This window comes from Cicer arietinum, chromosome 7 (genome assembly GCF_000331145.2).
Source record: "Cicer arietinum cultivar CDC Frontier isolate Library 1 chromosome 7, Cicar.CDCFrontier_v2.0, whole genome shotgun sequence".
NCBI classification, from domain to species: Eukaryota; Viridiplantae; Streptophyta; class Magnoliopsida; order Fabales; family Fabaceae; genus Cicer; species Cicer arietinum.
Genome location: NC_021166.2, coordinates 61,503,927 through 61,511,399, shown reverse-complemented (window position 1 = coordinate 61,511,399; position 7,473 = coordinate 61,503,927). Strand labels below are relative to the sequence as shown.

At 25.5% G+C, this 7,473-nt stretch overlaps 1 pseudogene; it reads left to right on the top strand.

Moving 5' to 3' along the window:
- Positions 1–1,419: 1,419 nt before the first annotated feature.
- On the top strand, positions 1,420–5,212 carry LOC101503832 (cytochrome P450 714C2-like; annotated as a pseudogene).
- The last annotated feature ends 2,261 nt before the right edge of the window (positions 5,213–7,473 follow it).

The window sequence follows — 7,473 nt, the reverse complement described above, 5'->3', positions numbered from 1 at the left end:
AATGCCATAATGAGATAAAAAAACAAACATTACACTTAATCGGCGAAATAACAAAAAAAACACAAAGAAAAAATAGATTTATGTGAAACTCACTTATTTAAATAAAAAAATAAGAAAAAAATCACGTAAAAAATGATTTCCTACTATAATTGTGAAGAAGAGGGACATGTCTTTTCTATTCTAAGTTTTTTATAAATAATAGGATACATCAAAAGTTAGTACATCACAGTAGAAAATATTTTCTACTCAATACCTCAGGTTGGCATCGACGGTTTTATCTATTTGTATTTGTATGTTGCGTTCAATCTTTTTTTTTTTTAAATTGTGGAATATTTTAGAGATAAACTAATGTTATTTTATTGATTTGTTGGAATTAATTAAGACACTCTATATGGTTATCAATGACTTACTACTATACATGTGATTCATATCACGATTCGATAATCTAGAGTCATTATATTAAATATCAATTCACTCCAATGAATTACTATCTAAACTTAATGTAGTTAACCACTTTTTATTATCAATTTTGTATAGCTAGCTCCGTCATGATCATGATTGTAATCATGCTCTTTTGTTTGAAATCAGAACAAAAATTTTAGGCTCAACAACATCATCAAGGTTAATAGCTGGCTAAAGACAAGATAAGATAATGTAATCACATTATCTCTATTTAGGAAGAGAATATTTCATCATGAGTGTATTCTTATGTTTAATGCTTAAGTTATTGGATGAAGTGGTGTTATATTTACTTTGAATTAAATAAATGTTAGCCACTTATATTAAAATTTTATTTCTTAAATTAATAATTAAAGAAATACATTTTGATGAAATTCAGAAAACATTTGGAATGTTAAAAATGAAATGGATTATAATAAAATTAAAATCTTTAAAAAAATATGGAATAAATTAAAACTCGTTTAGCCATATTTTTTATAGGTATTTTATAATGATATTGTTGGTGTGAAATATTAACTGATTATGTTAGTTATTAATTTATATTAGAGAATTTGGGTGACTATCTAATTTTAGTGGAGTATCTTTTCTAAATTACATTTTTTTCATTTATAAAATTTGAATTCGAGCTTTTGTTTAAAGAATTTGAGTATAATATTCCACTCGGATAAACGATTATAAACTACTTTTCATCTTATTACTCGTTGATTTTTTATTTTTTATTTATTTTTAGTTCGATCTTCTATATTTTCATAAAAAACAATAAGATTAATTCAATCTCATTTAATCCTTTGAAGTTATGTAAGTGTAGATTTTTTTTGGGTAAAAATTGTGTAGGATTCAATGCATTGAAAACATGAAAGGATATTTTATTTGGGATGGCACTATCAAGGAAAGAAAGTATACCAAAAATACATTATTCATTGTACTAAAACACTATTTAATGCTTACCTAAAAGTCTTTTTGTTGAAAGGAATGCTTACCTAAAAGTCTATGCATTAAACTTTCTAATCATTATTCTTGGAGGTAAAACAAAGTGAGACCAATTTTTTTGTTTTTGTTTTTGGGTCAACAATATTTCATTGAAGAAACAAGTGTTGAGATGAACATAGTAGAAAGTGTTTTGTTAGGAGCAATTTTGGTGATTTTGGTCCATATTTTGAATATCTTGATATTGAGGCCTAAATCACTTAGAGCAAAGCTTCAAAGGCAGGGAATCAAAGGTCCTTCTCCTCACTTCTACTTTGGCAACATTCCTGAAATGAAGACCCTTTTACTCCAAACTCAATCCACACAAACACATGACAAAAACAAATATCATGTTCCTACATCCATTTCTCATAAATGGCATTTCAATGTGTTTCCTCACATTCACAAGTGGAAAAATCAATATGGTCAATTACTTTATCCTCTCTCATAGTTTATTTTATTTTATTTTAAATATTGAATGTTAATATTAATGTTAGTGGAATATTGAGGTTTATCCATCTATCTCCTTACCATTTCACTTCTTAAATCCTCTATGTATATTTATTATTCCTCTTTTTTTAATTTTTTTTTCAGAAAAGAATCAATGACTATAATAATAACTTTCTTTTTAAGATATTCCCATGTTATTATGAGTTTCTATTTGTAATTCTTATATTGATAATTTTTTTTTTGCAAAATTGGTCATCATAAATTGATACCTTTTTAATTTTTAAAACTAAAATGACCATTATGATAATAATTTTATAAGTATAACCAAACAAATTATTAATTTCATTACCTTTTAAGATAAATAATCTTTATAACTAAATTGAATGAAAATTAACTCAACCTATATTGCTACATACAAAATCTAAAAAAAATCACTTTTTTCAAAACACTCTTAAAAGTTATTATTTTCAAAAGTTTAAGCAAACAAAATTTTGGTTTGCTGGTGTTCTGCCTCTTTCATAAATTTTTTTCATTATGAACTCATCTTTATTTATAATTCTCATGTAAATTAAACAAATTTGTACCAACTTTAACATTGTTTATGTAAATAGATCTCCAAAAGAAAAAAGAACACATACTTAATTCTATACTCGAATAGTTAGTATGGGTTATTTTCCTTCTAACTAATAGTATCATTTTAATAGTATTAGTTTTAAATTCAAAAATCTAATCTCAATTAGATATATACATGTAGGTCCCATATACTTGTTTTCTTCTGGGAGTATACAATGGTTAATGGTGACAGATACAGATATGGTGAAGGAAATTGTCCTTAACACCTCTTTGAATCTAGGAAAGCCATCTTTTTTGTCCAAAGATAATGGACCACTCCTTGGACAAGGCATTTTATCATCAAGTGGGATATTTTGGGCTCATCAAAGAAAGATAATTGCCCCTCAATTGTACCTAGATAAAATGAAGGTAAGTTTATACACCATATTTTTTTACACACCATAATATCTTATGTTCAAGAGAAATTAAATATTGCATAAACAATTAATGAATATAAACAATTAGTGAATAAGAAATTAAATATTTCGTCCACAAATGTCAACTCAGTAATAAGAGTTTAATCTAATAATTTTAAACACATAGATTAAATTCATGACCGGTGGAGGATTTTAAGCCTCTAAAAAAAATTACTTTTTCGTGTATATTAATTATTTAGGTCTAAAAAATAAATAAAAAATTAAGTAGTATGATGAGTAAAAGACCTCACAATTATAAAAAAAAAATACAACAATTGACATATTTAATTAAAATACTTTGTATCTCAAAAAATAAATAAATAAGTAGAATTTAAATAAAATTACAATAAAATATTATTGTTAGTACTAAAAAAGCCTTTATTTTATTTTATTTTATTTTTGTCAAGGCATTGTTTTAGAGTTTATTTTATGCTTCAATAAGTGTTTAGTTCAAAACCATTTGAACACAATTGTAAAATGACTATTAATGTTATTTTAATTTTAATTTAATAATAATTTATCTTTTTTTTTTTCATTTTTTTTAAAATTAAAGAGTATTTTGACCTTGAAAATTAATATACAATGATATATTGTTTTTGCATTAGTGTTATATTGATTTTACTCACAACCGATTGTAAATGCTGATTTTGAATAGCTATCTAGTAATTTTTTTATTTATTTAAAAAATCATGTTGAAGGCAAAGGTGAATATGACAGTTGACTCCACAAATATAATGCTAAGATCATGGGAGAGTAAATTGGAAAAATAATGCTAAAACAACGCCAAAGTGATGCTCATGATGAGCACGATCTCTTGCAAATGATACTTGATAGTGCAAATAAATGTGAGGGTGGTGATAGTAATTTCTTACCAAATTCTATCTCACGAGAAAGATTCATGATAGATAATTGTAAAAATATATTCTTTGCTGGACATGAGACAACTGCAATTACAACAACATGGTGCTTAATGTTGTTGGCTACAAATCAAGATTGGCAAGATCGTGTTCGTGTTGAGGTCTTTCAAGTTTGTGCAAATGGTAATATGGATGCAACTATACTTAAAAGCATGAAAACGGTATGTGTTATTTAATATATATACTAAAGACATATCCTTTTGACGATTAATTAATGTTTAAAAAATATGAAAATTAAATTGACGATACTAGATGACAAATATAAACATAAAACATTATTTAGATATAAAAAATTAAAAGCAAAATATAAAATTTAGTTGAACCAATCATAGTTTTAAAATGTAGTATAATTAAAATCAAACAAATAAAGTGACTTAATTAGCCAGCTAGTTTCAGGTTTAATTGGTTGATTTGGCCCAATTTTTTAAATGATTCAATATAAAAAGTTCACACTCAAAATTTACTATATAAAATAGATCAAATATAGGAAAAAGTGATACATGTATAGAGTATGAAAATAAGAAGAATAAAGACAAATTAATCATGCAATTTAGGAATTATTCTTTAGAGATTTTTTTTAAAAGAGTTTAATAGTAAAAGTTACACTAAATATAGAGAAGCAATAGCTTCGAACTCACTCTAAATATCAAATGTCTCTGCAACATTTGTTTGGTTAAATAGCTTAATAGATAGACTCATATACCTTAAGTGTGCAGAAGTGAAGAATTATAAATTTAAACTCAGACCCCTACATATCGATCTTTTTACAAATATTAAATGAGTTGTACTTACGAGAGATTTGATGTTTTTCTTTATTCAATAGTACTATTTGTTTATATCACAATTAATTATCAATGTTACTGTAGCACATTTTTTTCAAAGCTTCCTAAGCATTCTTATTGGGCAATAAATACAAATGCTATATTTGCAGTTAACTATGGTGATTCAAGAGACTTTGAGACTTTATCCACCATCATCGTTGATTGTTAGAACAGCTTTACAAGATATTAATTTTAAAGGTATCTTAGTTCCAAAAGGAATGAACATTCAAATTCCAATGCCAATATTGCATCAAGACTCAAAGCTTTGGGGGCATGATGCACATAAGTTCAATCCACAAAGATTTGCAAATGGAGTGAATAGAGCATGCAAGGTTCCACAAGTGTATATGCCATTTGGAATAGGGCCACGTGTATGTGTAGGACAACATTTAGCTATGTTAGAATTGAAAGTGATTTTGTCTCTCATTTTGTTGAAGTTTCGATTCTCTTTATCATCAAGTTATTGTCATTCACCTTCTTTCCATATGCTTATAGAACCTGCTCATGGAGTTCTTCTTCATATGACAAAAATTTAAGCAACAATTAATGTAACAAAAAGGATTCTTTTCCATTGTTTTGGTTTATTTATTATTATTATTATTATTTTCAAATGTGAGTGATTAATCTTATATTAATTAGAGTTAGATTAAATGAAAGAGTGTAAAATATTTTTCTCATATACTCAAATGCTTTAAGTGAATATGTGGTACATCAATTTTTTGATGGTTCATCTTTAATTTTATTCCATGGATATGCGATCTTGAATCAAGAAATAGCTCTTGACATTGTGATGAAGTCATTTTGTATGATGAAAATTATTGCTCAAAATAATTTAAAAATGTGTGTAGATACACAAAACTTTAGGTTAGATTCGATTCGCCTCAACTAATTTTTATTTTATTTTAGAAGAGATAATAAATTTCATCATAATTAACTCACACAACTGTGAGGTCTCAAGTTCGAACCAAAGACAAGACATCAAGCCTAACAATATCAAAATTTACTAGTTGAGTTATAGCTTAAAAATTTCGTCTCCATTAATTTAGTTTTGTGTAAATGCACAAATCGTTACATGAATATATTATGAATTTAAAACATACAACATTCCAATTATTAATTGTCTTAAAATATATCCAAATCTAATAGCATACACCTATGGTATGCGCCGCTGAAAAAATAAAATAAAAAATATGTTATTTTGCAGTTTACGCTCGTTACAATGAGATAAATGTAATTCCATTTATAAATATTTAACGAGATTTAAAAGTTTTTATTTGATAATAATTATCATCTTAACAAACAATTCTCTTATTCTCTTTATAACTTTGTGCTTTTTTAAATGATCATTTAAGTGCAAAAGTTTAGAAAAATAAACATATACACAATTTTTTTAATTTAATTGTAATTTTATTTTCTTATTTTAATCAATTTGTAAAATTGGCCACTTTATTTTATAATCCAAGAATTTTGGTTAGTTCCTCGAATATTTTATTTAAAAAAAATTAGTGATTCAACATATTTTAAATTAATGATGTAATATACAATTTTATGATTTAGAACTACCTACATGCATTGATTATGTATATGTTGTTATTTAAATTACAAAATCACATAATTTTAGAAATTGAAAATAATTTTTTTTAGAGAATTTTACTGCACTTTATTGGAAAATAATTATTCAACATCATTATATCATTTGTCACGTCGTTTAAAATATATCACATCATTATTTTTTGGTTAAAAAATTCAATAAAGGAACCAAAACTGTTGATTTTTAAAATTAGAAGACCAATTTCGAGAATGAGAAAAAATAAATGATAAAAAAAAATACAATTAAACTTTATTATTATTATTAATTATTAACAACTACATATCAAATAGCTTGTAAGAAAAAATACATATCAAATAGAGGATACAACACTTCTATGTTGAAAATGAAGAATGAAGAAAGTTAAAACAACATGGACACTTCGATTATTTTTATTAAATCGAATTTGCAATGATAGATCATAATTGAAATACATATTAATTTGTTTTTACCACATGCACAAATATCATATTATATAATTATTAGGATTAAATTTAAGTAAGGACTAGTATTTTTGTGCAATCTTTAGACGAAAAGAGCTAAGCCTCTTTGGATGAGAGAACATGACCATGTGATCAGAATTCTTTGTCACTTTCACCTTAGCAAATGGAGCACTTCTCTTAATCATCCACATTTGTAAATCCTCTCTTATCAAATTTTCTTTTTGTGGTTGCTAATTGTTTTTTCCTTCAACAATAATTTAACATTTTATAAATTGGTAACCGTCTCACCAAGGACAATGCAAGGGTCAAATCCTACACATTACAATTTCGAGTTAGTTTTATTAATAAGAAAAATCATTTTATTTCTTTTGAAAAAATGAAAAAAAATTGTTATCGACTATTTTACAAAAAAATCATTTTTAAGTATTAACCATAAAAAAAATTTCGTTGTCCACCAAAAATTCGTTGGCAAAAAAAAAAGAAGTTTATATAGACGTCAGATGGTGATAATTGATACATCTTGGAAAAATTTACCCAGTACTCCCATTTTTATATCTGTACCCCATAATTTTTTGAAAATGCCAATTATGCCTTTAAGTCATTATTTTACTAATTCAATTTTTTTTTTTACCATTTCATCTTTTCCAGAACTAAAAAAAAGATTTCCATAACACACTTTATTTCCGGAATTTTTTTTTCAAGTTTTCCGGTACAGAAGATTGTTATCGGAAAAATTAAAAAAAAAAATTCCGGTACAAAAGTGAAAAATTGTACTACAAAGATTTCCGGTATAGAAGGTGT